This window comes from Cherax quadricarinatus, chromosome 21, assembly GCF_038502225.1.
Source record: "Cherax quadricarinatus isolate ZL_2023a chromosome 21, ASM3850222v1, whole genome shotgun sequence".
NCBI classification, from domain to species: Eukaryota; Metazoa; Arthropoda; class Malacostraca; order Decapoda; family Parastacidae; genus Cherax; species Cherax quadricarinatus.
Genome location: NC_091312.1, coordinates 20,792,721 through 20,810,487, shown reverse-complemented (window position 1 = coordinate 20,810,487; position 17,767 = coordinate 20,792,721). Strand labels below are relative to the sequence as shown.

General features: G+C 42.3%; 1 long non-coding RNA gene across 1 annotated transcript in view; it reads right to left on the bottom strand.

Annotated features, from left to right (window-relative positions):
* The window catches only part of LOC138853052 (uncharacterized), a 30,834-nt gene extending 24,905 nt beyond the window's left edge, over positions 1-5,929 (bottom strand). The window contains exon 1 of the long non-coding RNA XR_011392299.1: positions 5,823-5,929. This is a non-coding gene — a long non-coding RNA (uncharacterized lncRNA). The remainder of the gene's footprint in view (positions 1-5,822) is intronic.
* Positions 5,930-17,767: the final 11,838 nt, after the last annotated feature.

Below are 17,767 nucleotides of genomic sequence, written 5' to 3'. Positions count from 1 at the left end.
AACGAGCTGTCGAGAAGAATGAAAAGGCAAGAAAGGAAAGAAAGGAAATCTGAGTCCAAATGTTTGACCTACTTCTGTGATATACGTTCGTTAGGAAGGCAAAAGATATTAAAACACTTGTTGATTTGAAAGACGAAGTGTACTGGTACGTCTTCATATAAAAAGAAATTCTGTGCCAAAATCTGAAAGATGTTGATGAGTGGAACAAACTCCCGAGTACAGTTATTCAGGCTAAAACGTTGTGTAGTTTTAAAAATAGGTTAGATAAATACATGAGTGGGTGTGGATGGGTGTGAGTTGGACCTGACTAGCTTGTGCTGCTGGGTCTGGTGCCGTGCTCCTTCCTTGAGTGGAGGTGGCCAGACTGGGTGGGTAATTGGGCTAATCCGGGGAGATGGGTCATTGGGCTAATCCGGGGTGGGTGGGTGATTGGGCTAATCCGAGGGGGGGTCATGGACCTGCTCCGCATGGATCAGTAGACCTGTTGCAGTGTTCCTTCTTTCTTATGTTCTTAATCAGTGGTTTTGCTATCCTGCAGTGTCACTGAATTATTCACTTTAATGAAATGATTTCAGAGGATAGGTAAATTTTCGAACTAATTGCATATTCATGTAAAGCCTTTCCAAATGGTAAACTTCAGTTGCTGGAAAATTAGTTAAGAAAAGGCCTCACTTGTAGTCGGTAGTCGAGTGTTCAGATCTGTATTACACGATTCTCTTGTGGTGTTGACTCTGTTCCATGACACTTGACATTAATGAGGTCCTCGTTGTGAAGACTTCCCACAACTGTTGACTCATGCGAGGAAAACAAATTTATTTTTCGAAAGCACTTTTGATGTGAACTGTTTATCTTACTGTTGAAGTTCACGAAGTTGTTAGTGTGACTTAGTTTTAAAAATAATAATAACATGTATACCACAATGGTCAGAAGGAAGCAGTTTCAAGAGTCACATTAGTGGTGTTTAAACTTGCTATTCGAATTTTGAGTGTGTTATTAAAATGGTTAAGTTACTTGAGTTATCAGTTGCAAGATCCGTAATGTTTACTTAGGCTTCAATAATTTTCATTTGTGCAAGAAGAACAGACAATTATTTGTGTTTTTTTAGATAACTAATGCTTAATTGACCATAGCTCTCTCTCTCTCTCTCTCTCTCTCTCTCTCTCTCTCTCTCTCTCTCTCTCTCTCTCTCTCTCTCTCTTTCTCTCTCTCTGCCCACCTACTGTGTCACCTTCAGTAGGTGGACAAGTGAGCTCAGGTGCTACCGTAATTAACTCTCACACACGAGTTTCACCTGATACATCTATTGTATTTGGGCCGACCTTTCTCCTGGTCTTCACCTGCGTTTCTTTCTCTCTTGACTGTATTCTTTCCATCAAATTCCATTTGTTATATTTCCTCTGGTCTCCACCAATCATTACACCCAGTTAGATGACTTCATATGAAAGTAACTTCAGCTGAAGGGGACGGCTGGCACGGCCTAGAGACGGTTTTATGTCTTTGTGTATTTTAGAATTTATTTTCAAATTAGAGTGAGATTGTCAAGAAGAAAATCTCAACTGATTAATTTTTTTCTTCATTCTACTTTCTCTTATGAACTTCATATATATCATTCAGGGACTTTCTTGTTTCTTGTGTATATTGAACCAATATTTCTAGTTTTTTTTATCCTATGTGTGTTTTCTCACTGTTGTCTCTCCTCGTCTGGTATTCTCTTTTTATTATGTTTATCCTTTATCTTTAGCTATATTTTATTGTTTAATATTTTTATTTTATCCTAAACATTTCATTTACTGATAATTATTAATCTTGTGCCATCGAACAATACATTTTTAGTGTGATTCTTGTCTTTATTTCTCATTGTTTATGTTGATTCATGGGTACAGTTGGCGGTCAAGGGTGAAGAAAGTCCAGTGTTGTATCTCCCTCACTCTGCGACCTCCAGTCGTCTACATAACTATGTAAGCATTGACACGGTTTTTAAGATGCTCTTAATGATCCATTGAGCGAGTGGTCACATGATTAACACCCGCGTCAGGTGATCTCTCTTGAAAACTTACGATCCATTGTGGATCTCTGTATTTCGGCTTCACACTGAGGTTGTAAGCCCCTCATCTGAGGGGATCACAAATCACACGGTGTTCTTGCGTTGGCGGATCACTGCAAACATGTTGGATTCAAATAGCATACTGCCGACATTGGAGAAGCAAAGACACACTTCAGAACATTTTTATTGAGACAAAATTTTTCTCTGCGATCAGTCTCTTCTAGAAAGAAATTTTCTCTATACAGGCGAAGGCGAAGAATCACAGAGCTGCTGAGAGGGGCCAATATATCTGAAATACGAAGGGAGGCACTAGTCAGAGAAATAGCAAATATCGAACTTAAGCTTAAGGAATCTTACAGGAGACAAGAATCTCAGGAAAAACTTAAAGTCATAAAGGAAACTGAAAGAAATCCGAAATACTTTTTCTCAGGATCAACAATCTAAATTAATTTTTTATGACTTAGACTCAAAATTTGATCACTTCAAAAATCTCTGATATCATCCTAACACCACAAGACTTCGAAAAGGCAATTAATGATATGCTCATGCACTCTGCCCCAGGCCAGGATCCATGGTGAGCGGCAGTATGAAGAGAAAGGAATGAGAAGGTATAGAGGGAGAGTGGTGAGTGAAAAGAAAGAAGAAAGGGCGGTAGAAAGATGGAAGAGCAGTAGAGTGAGAATGAAAAATGGAAAAAGTAAGGAGAGTGATAGGGAAATGAAGGGCGGTAGGGAGAGGGAGGAGGTAGGGAAATAGGAAGAGGAAGGTTAGGAGATACGGAGGTAGGGAGATAGGATGTAGGAAGATAGGAGAGAAGGAGCGGTAGAAAGTGGGACAGGAGGAAAAGTGAAGTACAAATTGAGGTATTTAGGGAGAAAGGGGGAGAGAGCAGCAGGAAAGGAGAGAGGTGCGACAGGGAGACAAAGATAGAGGGGCGAGAGGAAGGAAGGTAGGGAAAGAGGGGTAAAAAAAGAGGTAGGAAGTTAGTTAGTTAAAGATTAGCCGGTATTCTCCCGGCCCGGGCCTTTTCCAAGTGGTGGCCCGGCCTTGGCTCCCTCTTTAGGGAGTGTCTGAGACCTAAGTCTCCCATGGGAGGAGGCACAAGTACCTCCTCATCTTTGGGACCAACTGTCCCCAGGCCTAGCCACAAGCTAGGCCTCTCTGGTCTGCCATCCCCGCCCCAAGGGGGCAAATGGGAATGACAGTCTTATGAGCTAAAGGCTCGGGCTCAGGCACCTACCCTATCCTAGAAGGATTAGGCATGGTGTCGATGAGGTAGGAAGAGAGGGAAATGAAGAGCGGCTGAAAGGTTAGTAGGGAGTCAAGAGAAAGTAGAAAGGGGGGTAGAAAGAGATGTGAAGATAGACAAGGGGCGGCAGTGTGGGGGGTGGCAGGAAGATAGGGAAACAAGGCAGTAACGATGACACAATGTAAACACAAGTAACGAACCTCGACACTTGCCAAAAAAGTCTGTTCATCTTTTAAATGCAAAGGAAACACATGCTCTCTTACATTTATATACAGTAATATGTATGACACATCTGTCTTGCATGTATGTCTCACCACAAACACACTGGACGCACTTCAAAAGGTAGGACTAAAATATATAAGTTCATTTAGACCCGGGTACACATAAAGTACAATTATCATACGTAGTATAAATTACCTAGGATAACATGGATGAATCTTCCATTCATATATGTATGACTGGAAGATTCATACATGTATCTTCCATTTATAGGAATATACATGTATGAATATAATAATGATATACAGCACTCACAAGTTGTTCATTAAAATACATATACAACAGTTAGGTATCTTTATTTCGAAACGTTTCGGAAACACAGTAGGCTTCTTCAGTCAAATACAGCAGAAGCAGTAGACATGTAAAGACTAAGTAATCAGTCCCTCACCCTCTAAGACGTAGTTTTGAGGGGGTCAGTACCTCAGCTGTGAGAAGAGTTCTGCTCCATAGTCTGGAACAGTATGATTGTTCCTTGGATCAAGAGCCCGTCACCAGCATCAAAGCTGGTGATTGGCTCTTGATCTAAGGAATTGTAGCTGCTTCTTCCAGTATGAGTGTTCCTTCCAAATTATTTGTTTTGAATTTTATATCTGATACACTTTTGTTGGGTCTTTAATTCAAATTTCCCATTAGCTACCAAATTTTGAAATGATCTCTGACACGATGAAGAAAAATTGATCCAGAAAACTGAGAACTCATCTCCAGGCTGAGGGACTGACCACCTCAGAACTACGTCTTCGATAGTGATGGACTGATTACACCCTCTTTACATCTCTACTGCTTCTGATGACTCCTCTGTAGTCGACTGAAGAAGCCTACTGTCTAGGCGAAACGTTCCGGAATTAAGAGATCTAACTGTTGCAGATGTGTTTTGCTTATCATCAAGATTCAAGTACATATGAGGCAGGACGGGGGGGGCGTTGACCCCCCTACATTCTCTCCCGGTAATCTCCAGCTAAACCTCTAATGAAAATGTACTACACTTAGTGCAACTTCTCATGAAAGTATAGTGTCAAACTACGGTACGAATGGGGTTAGAACCCATGACGAGTGAGTTGTAAAACACCAGGCCAGTGTGTAAGTCACTGGGCCAGCTGGTTACAATAAGAGTCATCCAACTAGGTATATTGATGCACCATAGGGAGGTTAACATGGGCCACCATTGTGACAACAAATGCTATTTTTTTACAAATGAATCTCCCGCCAGCGTGGCTGTGACGAACTCTACGACTTACCTGCCATGGGTTCTAACCCCCCACCCGTACCGTGGTTTATTTGCAACTGTGTTATTACGATTTCGTTAGTCATTATACTGTTATCCACATAATATCTGTCACTAGTTCCTCTAAACACAATTAGTTCTTTTATTAATTACCAGGCTATAGGTGGACGTGAACAATTGGATATTGTTTGTACTTAGAGGAACTATAACCCAGGACCAGGCAAGCACCAGACGAGCCTGGCCCACGGCCGGGCTCAGAGAGTAGAGAAACTCTCGGAACTCTTCTAAGGTATATCAAAGGTAAGATATGCTGGTGACAGCTACGTGGAGGGTCTTCACTAAGTAGTGTTTTATTTGTACAAAGTTGTATATCCAACGAGCTTTTAAAAGCACTGAATTGATTTGGCTCACAGACCTTTAGTGGGCAGACTGTTCCAGCGCTTCATAACGTTGCCAGAGGTGTTTATCCAGATTAGTTTTATTAACCACACTACCTGTATGACAACTGTTTTCCCTATTCTCCATGAATATATTAATAATATAAAATCGCAAATGAGTATTAACCTATGAGAGCCAAGTAGAATAGGCTTATTTTTTATTAAGGTCGTTTTCCAGAATGTGACCTACAATGTCGACTAACTCCCAGGTACTTATTTATTGCTAGTTGGGATGCCATTAGTACACTAAAAAAAAACACAGTAAGTGTCTGGGGCCCAATACTGTTTAACAGTCTCCCAACAGGCTATATAAGGGGAATTAGCAATATACTCCTGGCTACCTTCAAGAGGGAGCTGCACAGATACCTAAAGTCAGCACCCGATCAGCCGGGCTGTGGTTCGTACGTTGGACTACGTGTGACCAGCAGTAACAGCCTAGTTCATCAGGTCCTGATCCACTCAGAGGCCTGCTCAATGACTGGGCCGCTGGGGCGTTGACCCCCAGAACACCCTCCAGGTAGCCTCCAGGTAGGTACGTAGGTGAATTTGGGCAACAAGTACAAGGAATCTTGCCCTTATGTTACGACCTACCTAGAAATTGAAGTCGCGTCCTTTGGGTTGCGAACCGAGCGCTCTACCACCGAGCAACCGAACAGTCAGATGACTGGCTTTAGGGAGACTACAACAGCTCAGCCGAGGGGACAGGAAGTGTGCAGTTCACTGCGTAAGAGACAGTTTGACTCGACACATGACCTCCTTTACGGCGAGGGGAGCTGAGGGGAAGTAAGAGAGGTGTGCGAGAGAGGGGGAAAAGGTGAGAGATGTGAGAGAATGAGAAAATGGAGGCAAGACAAAGAGAGAGGAAAAGGTGAAAGGGAGAAGCGAGAGACAGGAAATGAGAAATGTGTGAGAAAGAAAAGATGAATGTGAAAGAGAGGAAGAGGTGAGAAGGAAGGGAAAAAAAACTAAACAATGTATGGTGACTGAGAAAGAAGGAATTCAAGTGCATCGTTTTATATTACAATCTTTCATATTTTTCGTCTGTTATAATATCGCCTCACAGCCAACAGTCGACTCCATGCAATACGTAAATTATTACTGAAAAAAAAAAAATGATCATCACGATAAACATTGGTCACTTACTAAGCTAGAATGTAATTAACTAATAAGTTTGATCAATCAGCCAGTGCAAAGTGTGTTTATATCTTCTCTAGATCTCAGACATATTATTATCAGCAATGAAGTGATTTTTGGCCCTTTTAAAATATAATCTTCTAATGAATGGCTTCTGTCTGTCCATATGCTTTATATTTTAATGTGACTGACATCTCCAGTACCAGTGCACACAACACTGAGCACTCAGCCAGTGTTGTGTGCACTGGTGTTAGTACCAGAGAAATAGTCAGATAGTGTTGTGTACACTGGTGCTGGTACCAGGGAAACAGTCAGTGTTGTGTACACTGGTGCTGGTACCAGGGAAACAGTCAGTGTTGTGTACACTGGTGCTGGTACCAGGGAAACAGTCAGTGTTGTGTACACTGGTGCTGGTACCAGGGAAACAGTCAGTGTTGCGTACACTGGTGCTGGTACCAGGGGAAACACTCAGCCAGTGTTCTGTACACTGGTGCTAGTACCAGGGGAAACACTCAGCCAGTGTTGTGTACACTGGTTTGGTACCAGTGTAAACACTCAGCCAGTGTTGTGTACACTGGTGCTGGTACCAGGGAAGCACTCAGTCAGTGTTGTGTACACTGGGGCTGGTACCGGGGAAACACTCAGCCAGTGTTGTGTACAATGGTGCTGGTGCACTCAGCCAGTGTTGTGTAAATTGGTGCTGGTACCAGAGAAACACTCAGCCAGTGTTGTGTACACTGGTACTGGTGCTAGGGAAACAGCCAGCGTTGTGTACATTGGTGCTGGTAGCAAGGAAACAGCCAGTGTTGTGTACACTGGTGCTGGTACCAGGGAAACACTCAGCCAGTGTTGTGTACACTGGTACTGGTACCAGAGAAACACTCAGCCAGTGTTGTGTAAATTGGTGCTGGTACCAGAGAAACACTCAGCCAGTGTTGTGTACACTGGTACTGGTGCTAGGGAAACAGTCAGCCAGTGTTGTGTACACTGGTGTTGTTAGCAGGGAAACAGCCAGTGTTGTGTACACTGGTGTTGGTACCAGGGAAACACTCAGCCAGTGGTGTGTACTCTGGTGCTGGTACCATGGAATCAGCCAGCGTTGTGTACACTGGTGCTGGTACCAGGGGAAACACTCAGCCAGTGTTGTGTACACTGGTTTGGTACCAGTGTAAACACTCAGCCAGTGTTGTGTACACTGGTGCTGGTACCAGGGAAGCACTCAGTCAGTGTTGTGTACACTGGTGCTGATACCAGAGAAACACTCAGCCAGTGTTGTGTACACTGGTGCTGGTACCAGGAGAAACTCAGCCAGTGTTGTGTAAATTGGTGCTGGTACCAGAGAAACACTCAGCCAGTGTTGTGTACACTGGTACTGGTGCTAGGGAAACAGCCAGCGTTGTGTACATTGGTGCTGGTACCAGGGAAACACTCAGCCAGTGTTGTGTACACTGGTACTGGTACCAGAGAAACACTCAGCCAGTGTTGTGTAAATTGGTGCTGGTACCAGAGAAACACTCAGCCAGTGTTATGTACACTAGTGCTGGTACCAGGGAAACACTCAGCCAGTGCTGTGTACTCTGGTGCTGGTACCAGGGAAGCAGCCAGCGTTGTGTACACTGGTGCTGGTACCAGAGAAACACTCAGCCAGTGTTGTGTACACTGGTGCTGATACCAGGGGAAACACTCAACCAGTGTTGCGTACACTGGTTCTGGTACCAGGGAAACGCTCAACCAATGTTGTGTACACTGGTACTGGTACCAGGAGAAACACTCAGCCAGTGTTATGTACACTGGTGCTGGTACCAGAGAAACACTCAGCCAGTGTTGTGTACACTGGTGCTGGTACCAGGGAAGCACTCAGCCAGTGTTGTGTACACTGGTGCTGGTACCAGAGAAACACACTCAGCCAGTGTTATGTACACTAGTGCTGGTACCAGAGAAGCACTCAGCCAGTGTTGTGTACACTGGTACTGGTACCAGGAGAAACACTCAGCCAGTGTTATGTACACTGGTGCTGGTACCAGAGAAACATTCAGCCAGTGTTGTGTACACTGGTACTGGTACCAAAGAAACACTCAGCCAGTGTTGTGTACACTGGTGCTGGTACCAGAGAAACACTCAGCCAGTGTTGTGTACACTGGTGCTGGTACCAGAGAAACATTCAGCCAGTGTTGTGTACACTGGGGCTGGTACCAGAGAAACATTCAGCCAGTGTTGTGTACACTGGTGCTGGTACCAGAGAAACATTCAGCCAGTGTTGTGTACACTGGTACTGGTACCAAAGAAACACTCAGCCAGTGTTGTGTACACTGGTGCTGGTACCAGAGAAACACTCAGCCAGTGTTGTGTACACTGGTGCTGGTACCAGAGAAACACTCAGTCAGTGTTGTGTACACTGGTGCTGGTACCAGAGAAACACTCAGTCAGTGTTGTGTACACTGGTGCTGGTACCAGAGAAACATTCAGCCAGTGTTGTGTACACTGGTGCTGGTACCAGAGAAACACTCAGTCAGTGTTGTGTACACTGGTGCTGGTACCAGAGAAACACTCAGCCAGTGTTGTGTACACTGGTGCTGGTACCAGGGAAGCACTCAGCCAGTGTTGTGTACACTGGTGCTGGTACCAGAGAAACACACTCAGCCAGTGTTATGTACACTAGTGCTGGTACCAGAGAAGCACTCAGCCAGTGTTGTGTACACTGGTGCTGGTACCAGGGAAGCACTCAGCCAGTGTTGTGTACACTGGTGCTGGTACCAGAGAAACACTCAGCCAGTGTTGTGTACACTGGTGCTGGTACTAGAGAAACACTCAGTCAGTGTTGTGTACACTGGTGCTGGTACCAGAGAAACACTCAGCCAGTGTTGTGTACACTGGTGCTGGTACCAGGGAAGCACTCAGCCAGTGTTGTGTACACTGGTGCTGGTACCAGAGAAACACACTAAGCCAGTGTTATGTACACTAGTGCTGGTACCAGAGAAGCACTCAGCCAGTGTTGTGTACACTGGTACTGGTACCAGGAGAAACACTTAGCCAGTGTTATGTACACTGGTGCTGGTACCAGAGAAACATTCAGCCAGTGTTGTGTACACTGGTACTGGTACCAGGAGAAACACTCAGCCAGTGTTGTGTACACTGGTGCTGGTACCAGAGAAACACTCAGCCAGTGTTGTGTACACTGGTGCTGGTACCAGAGAAACACTCAGTCAGTGTTGTGTACACTGGTGCTGGTACCAGAGAAACACTCAGCCAGTGTTGTGTACACTGGTGCTGGTACCAGAGAAACACTCAGCCAGTGTTGTGTACACTGGTGCTGGTACCAGAGAAACACTCAGTCAGTGTTGTGTACACTAGTGCTGGTACCAGAGAAGCACTCAGCCAGTGTTGTGTACACTGGTACTGGTACCAGAAGAAACACTCAGCCAGTGTTATATACACTGGTGCTGGTACCAGAGAAACATTCAGCCAGTGTTGTGTACACTGGTACTGGTACCAGAGAAACACTCAGCCAGTGTTGTGTACACTGGTGCTGGTACCAGAGAAACACTCAGCCAGTGTTGTGTACACTGGTGCTGGTACCAGAGAAACACTCAGCCAGTGTTGTGTACACTGGTGCTGGTACCAGAGAAACACTCAGCCAGTGTTGTGTACACTGGTGCTGGTACCAGGGAAAGAGAGACAGGGGCACCCTCATAACTCGTTTTAGCATCTGTCACCAGCATAATTGAGGTTCGCTCCCACTACCACTCTCTCCCCCACCACCAAGAACACCGCTGCTGCCAACACCAGCACCATCACCTATCCACTATCACCAATAGACGCACCACAATCACATCCATCAACTCCATCACAATCAACACCTTCAAAACCACTGTCACAAGTTTTACGGCAGAATTAATCAAAGAGAATATGGCGAAATTTTAATTCTATGAATTGATTAGATCATTTTTGTGGACTGACAAGGTATATGCATTTTTAATTTTTGCATTAAAATTAACCTAGCAACTTCCCCTAACTTCATTAAAATGATCGTAATGTAATTTATCTTAATTTTACGATGCAACTGGAATATGTCATTCCTGATGTGTATATGAGTATATGACTCTTGATGTGTATATATGACTCTTGATGTGTATATATCACTCTTGATGTGTATATACCACTCTTGATGTGTATATATTACTATTGATGTGTATATATCACTCTTGTGTATATATCACTCTTGATGTGTATATATCACTCTTGATGTGTATATATCACTCTTGATGTGTATATGTCACTCTTGATGTGTTTATGTCCCTCTTGATGTGTATATATCACTCTTGATGTGTATATATCACTCTTGATGTGTATATATCACTCTTGATGTGTTTATGTCCCTCTTGATGTGTTTATGTCACTCTTGATGTGTTTATGTCCCTCTTGATGTGTTTATGTCCCTCTTGATGTGTATATATCACTCTTGATGTGTATACATCACTCTTGATGTGTATATATCACTCTTGATGTGTATATATCACTCTTGATGTGTTTATGTCACTCTTGATATATACTTATAAATCTGATTGAACCGTTATCTTCTGTGTGGATTATGAGAAGATAAACAAAATTATTTCGATTAACAGTTACTTACTCCAAGTGATCCAGGAAATACTTGACTCTTTTAGTAACACTAAGTATTTCTTAGTGCTTGATGCTAAGTCAGCATATTAGGCGATACTGTCAGCAAAGCGACAGGGAAGAAGCATCCTTTCTGATGAAGCAAGGATGTATTAGTCTAATTAAGAGTATGTCAAAGCTGCCTCGAGCAACTTCTAGGTGTTGGAACAGTTCTCTCTACCTAGACGAAAATTTTGAAGCCCATGCCACCGAACTGTCAGTGATACTAGCCTTGTTGGAAAAGGCAGACTGTAAAATGAATAAAAAGAAGTGTGTTCTTGCTGCCTGGATTTTCAAATTGGCCCTAGTGATATTTGTTCAGACCCAAAAAGGTGTAAGGCGATCACAGGCCTGCCGGAGAGGTTTAGGGATTCTTAGGTGCCACAAGATAGTCCTTTACTCACATACAGATCTTCGCCAAGTTAGCAATTCATCTCACTAACCTTAGAAAAATGCCAGAATCAGTAGACAAAGAAAGCCACACAGATGCGTCGGGAATTACAGTAGAAGGCTGTTTGATTATTCAGAAATATGAGAACAATAGAACACACCCAGTAGCTTATTTCAGTTGCAAACTTTAAAATCCAGAGGTCATGTATTCGATTACCTACAAGGATCGTAAGTGACCACCGAGCTCTACTCTGTATCTCTGAAAAGAAAACGAGACGCCATAGAATATTTGATGAATGAGCTGTAAGCTCATTCTTATTGAACCATGTATAAGCCAGGAGCTTCGCCTGAAGTCATAAGCCACTAGTAATGTTAAAATATATATACAGAGATACTAGGAAGTGGTACATTAAGAAAAGTACTAAGAGAAGGAGGAAAGGAGGATAGACCTGATAAATTATCTTAAAGGAGGTACTAGAAATTAAAGATAGTCATGTACCGTGTCATGGAAGTGAAAGTAATTTATCAATTAGTTATTCCTAAGACCACCTAAAAATGCTGCATTCAGATTATCTCATTTATCTCATCTTGGAAACGTATCAGTAGGCAAAGAATACAACATATTTCCCCTGATACGTTGTCATATGTTGATAAAGGTGGATAAGAGTGTGGAAACTGTCAGCACCGCCAGCATCTCATATTAATGGATTAGTGTGTAATCCAGAAACATTTTTATTGGTCTCATCTCTTTCCCTGAACTTATTTCCAAACTTCGAATTATTAACATTCCAATGACGCTATAAAATTTGTAACCTGTGTGTCTCTTTATAAGTAACAACATTATACTTGAAGTGCTCCTTAATAATACTTTTATTTTTTTAACTCTGCTAAGCAAGTAATTTTGTGTCTTATACGCTTATTTTAAATAAAAAGCAAAATTTATCCTCAGTGATGCTTATCAAAATTCCTAAGTGAATGGCTAAGTGGCGGGATAAATGGAGGAGAAGGATGTAGAGAGGGAAGAGAGGCGTACAAAAGGGAGAGTTGAGGGAGAAAAGGGAGGGGAAAGAAGAATGACAGTAGAGGACGAGAGATAGTGAGACGGAGAAGAGATAAGGATGGAGGAAGGAGGGAAGCAGAATGGGGAGAAGGAAGAGGAGTCAGGTATGACAAGTGAAAAAAATAGTAGTGAAGGAACGGGAGAAGGGTTGAAAGGTTAGGGATGAAGAGAGAGAACCTAGAAAAGCGGGAGGAAGGTAAGAGGGAAGTAAGATATTCCCATCAAGGTCTGTCCCACAGCCGTAATCTCCAGTCAAGGATCACACCCCTGTCGTCCCCGCCGTCGCCGCCCCTGGACCCCCACCCCTCCAGTATTACTATTACTGCTAATGATGCTGCCGAGGCTTCTCATACTCCTGTTGCTCGTCATTCTCGGTCTCCTATTGTTTCTGTTGTTTCTCTTGCTTCTCCCGTTGCTCCTCATCCTCGTTCCAATGTTATTGCTCTTGTTTACCTTTTCTCCGTTGCTTGTCAATCTCACGCACCTGTTGCTGCTATTCCTTCTCTCGTTCCAGTTTTTGCTTGTCATTCTCATGTTCCTGTTCTTGCTGTTGATTCTCTTACTTCTGTTATTGATGTTCTTTCTCTTACTCCTCCTGTTGCTTGTCATCCTCGTCCTACTGTTGTTGCTGTTGCTGCTTCATATGATCCTATCGTATTCGCATCTCCTACATGTGTTGCTCATCATTCTCATCCTCCTTCTGGTGCTGTTCCATTTCATCATTGTGTTGCTACTGTTGCTGCTCTTGATTCTATTGTTGCTGCTCCTCCCATTGTTCCTGTTATTGCCTGCTATTTTGCTAATTTTGATGGTCGTCCTGTCACTGCTGTTGTTGCTGTTTGTTTTCGCTCTCCTGTTGTAACTGTTCCTCCTGCTGCTCCTGTTGTTGCTGCTTCACCGCGTACTTCGACTGTTGCCGTTCCTTCTCTTTCTCAACTTTCTGCTGACCTGTTTTATGCTAGTCATTCTCGTCCCTCTGTTACTGCCATTAATTTTCTATTATCTGCTTCTTCTGTTGGTCTTGTTAACATAAGAACATAAGAACGAAGGAACACTGCAGAAGGCCTACTGGCCCATGCGAGGCAGGTCCAAGTCTCCTACCGGCTTAAGCCAATGCACCCAGCCTAGTCAGGTCAGGTCACATTGACTTAAGGGAGGAACACGGCAACCGACCTGGTAGCACAAGCTATCAGGTCTAACTCACACCCACCCACATCCACTCATGTATTTATCCAACCTATTTTTAAAGCTACACAACGTTCTGGCCTCTATAACGTTACTTGGGAGTTTGTTCCACTCATCCACAACTCTATTACCAAAGCAGTACTTTCCTATATCCTTCCTGAATCTGAATTTTTCCAACTTAAAACCATTGCTGCGAGTCCTGTCTAGGCTAGATATTTTCAGCACACTATTTACATCCCCTTTATTTATTCCTGTCTTCCATTTATACACCTCAATCATATCCCCCCTAATTCTACGTCTTTCTAGAGAGTGCAGATTCAGGGCCCTTAGTCTATCCTCATAGGGAAGGTTTCTGATACATGGGATCAACTTTGTCATCCTCCTTTGTACATTTTCCAGAGAATTTATATCCATTCTGTAATAAGGTGACCAAAACTGTGCAGCATAATCTAAATGAGGCCTAACCAAGGCTGTATAGAGTTGAAGAACAACCTGAGGACTCCTATTATTTATGCTTCTTGATATGAAGCCAAGGATTCTATTAGCTTTATTGCGAACACTTATGCACTGTTGTCTTGGTTTCAGATTACTGCTAACCAGAACTCCTAAATCTTTTTCGCAATCCGTAATATTAAGATCTACATTATTTAGTTTATATGTGGCATGGTTATTGTCCTGTCCAACATTTAGAACTTTGCATTTGTCTATATTAAACTGCATCTGCCACTTCTCCGACCACTGCATCAGTCTATTCAAATCTTCCTGGAGTGCTCGAATGTCCTCGTCAGAATGAATTCGACGGCCTATTTTGGTGTCATCGGCAAACTTGCCGATGTCGCTCTTTATGCCCTCATCTATGTCGTTTATGTAGACTGTGAACAGCAGGGGGCCCAACACTGATCCCTGTGGAACACCGCTCGTGACACTTCCCCACTCTGATTTCTCCCCATTTATGCAAACTCTCTGCTGCCTATTTGTCAACCATGCCTCTATCCAGGAAAAAATTTCTCCTCCTATTCCATGTGCTTTAATTTTCCTCAATAGTCTCTGATGTGGGACCCTGTCAAAAGCCTTACTGAAGTCCATATACACAATATCATATTCATTACCATGATCTACCTCCTCAAATACCTTAGTGAAAAAAGTTAATAAATTCGTAAGGCAGGAACGCCCCTTTGTAAAACCATGCTGAGATTCGTTGATTAATTTATGCTTTTCAAGGTGGCTACGAACTGCCTCGGCAATTATTGATTCCATAAATTTTCCCACTATGGAGGTTAGGCTTATTGGTCTATAGTTCGAAGCTAAGGACCTGTCACCTGTTTTGAAAATAGGTATCACATTTGCCATTTTCCACTTATCTGGCACCATGCCAGTTTGTAGTGATATGTTGAAAAGATTAGCCAAAGGTGTGCTAAGCTCCTCTTTACATTCCTTTAGAACCCTTGCATACAGTTCATCAGGGCCTGGGGATTTGTTAGGTTTTAATTTATCTATTTGCCTAAGGACCATGTCACTTGTGACCCTAATAGTGCACAGTTTATTATCGTCCTGTTCTACATAATTTATCATTACTGGAATATCGCTGGTATCCTCCTGTGTAAAAACTGAGAGGAAGTATGTGTTAAAAATTCTACACATTTCCTTATCACTGTCAGTGAGCTGACCCGAGGAACTTTTGAGTGGGCCTATCTTGTCCCTGATCTTACTTCTGTATACCTGAAAGAATCCTTTTGGGTTAGTCTTCGATTCCCTTGCAACTTTAACCTCATAATCTCTTTTTGCTTTTCTAATTCCCTTTTTTATTTCTCTCTTTAACTGAATATATCGATTTCTCAATTGCCCCTCTCCTCTTTTGATTTGCCTATATATGCCTCTCTTTTGACCAATCAGATATTTTAATCTATTGTTCATCCATTTAGGATCATTTTTGTTTGATCTGATTTCCCTATTTGGAACATAATTTGACTGAGCAGCTAGAACTATGCCCTGGAAAGCATCATATCGGTAACCATCACCACCTACCTGACCCTTAGTCAGGTCATTCCAGTTCAGCCCACCTAAGTAATTTTTCAGTCCTACTATTCATTCTCATTCTTGTTGCTGCTCCTCTTGCTTCCGGTGCTGCTGCTGCTGTTCCTCTTGCTAGTGTTGTTACTGTTTCCGATCTATGTTATTTTGTTGCTAGGAGACGTCCTTCTCCGACACATTCTCAAGCATTGTTAAGGGGAAGAGTCTCCACTCTAGGGCTCCTCCGGTGGAAATGTTTGCAGTTGTTAGTGGAAGATGTTTTGGCCGTGAGGATTTCCAGCAGACTTATTCACTAAAAATCTATCATCTTTTGATTCATAAATGTACAGCCATTTATGAATAAATGTTTTCCATCATAGGCTTACAGATATTAAACTAGTTAAAATTCAACATGCATATACATAATACACTCTCTCAGTTGCTGTTTACAAGCATCGCTCTTCCCCAGAAATGTGTGTATGCGTGAAGAAAATATACACGTTGTATAACACGCTTTTACTAGGACGATGTTTCGCTCTGTTGCAACCTTTTAAATCATGGCAACAAAATATGGCCCCCCCCCCAAAAAAAAAAAAAATGCCGTTTCTTCATTTCTCGTCAGTATGCCATTCGGATTATGTGCGTATTATATTTTGTGATTTTTTTTAATCACAAATTGGCTAAAAAAAAAAAAAAAAAACAGCTGGCTTGCCTGGCCTGGACTGGGAACTAGACTGTCACTTTGATTAAAAATATTACGCTATGTAACAAAAATTGACTCGATTTTTTTAATTAGTTATAATATTGAAAATGATAATAATAATAATAATTATTATTATTATTATTATTATTATTATTATTATTATTATTATTATTATTATTATTATTATTATTATTATTACTATTATTGAAATTCTTCTTCTTCTACATTATTATTATTATTATTATTATTATTATTATTTTTATTATTGTGTTATTAATATTATTATTATCATTATTTATATTATTATTATTTCTTGGACCCACTAAATTCTCAGTAGTTACACATATCCTGGGACAAAGAAGGTCTGATCGCAGAAAGCGGATGACAGCTCTTTATGACTGAATCAAGGGCCTTTCACCAGCTTTAAGACACCTCACTTAATTAAGGAGGTTGCATTTCTTTAGCTTAAAAATTGTCACATTAGTTGCACTTGTTTCCTTTTACGTGACCTTGTTATAGGGCTGCCCCCACCACAGGGCTGTAAACGGTACTCCACTTACCACGGATACTCACCGTGTCCCTGCCATTGAACAGTAAATGGTATATCACTTGTACGAACTCCAACACTCCTTCGGGAGCCACTGGCGGGTCACCACATGGGGAACACCCGGCTCAGGACCCGACCTGGCAACCCTACATGAACATGAACGTGATTCCGAGAGGCAGCGGAGAACTGTGTGAACCACTAGTAGCGATCTTCAGCAAATCAGCTGAAACAGCGTCTGGAAACAGCAAATGTAGTCTCTATATTTAAAAACACGGAGAGATAGGTAGCATAAACTTCAAACTAGAGTCACTGACATGCATTATATGTAAGGTTATGGAAAGGAACTATTTCATTAAAAAAAAAAGTCAGGCAAGGTTTTAGAGATCGTAAATCCTGTCTATATAAACTCAGATTAAGCTATAATAAACAACTGTCAATGAATATACAGAAAGATGGAAATAGGGGCGCGAACCGCGGTCTGTGAATTGACAGTCCAAAGTTCTGCAGTCTCCATCGCTGGGCTTACAAGAGGAAGGAATCGGTACTAGTACTTATTGTATTACATTCCGTCAGAGGCACCATCTGTAACCCAAATGAGCTCCTTCTTTCAGCCCTGGAGCTTCAACGGTAGATCTAGTATTGCCTCCCGCAAGTTCATAATAGTACATGAACTCAGATTAATTTGTAATAAACAGCTTTAAATAAATGAATATAAGGATGGACTGGGGCGGGGGGAAAGGTGCGAACCGCGGTGTAAATTGTAAATTCCTCTTACAAGCCCGGTGGTGGAGACGACAGAGCGTCGGATTGTTAATTTACAGATCGCGGTTTGGGCCCCCGTCCATCTTTCT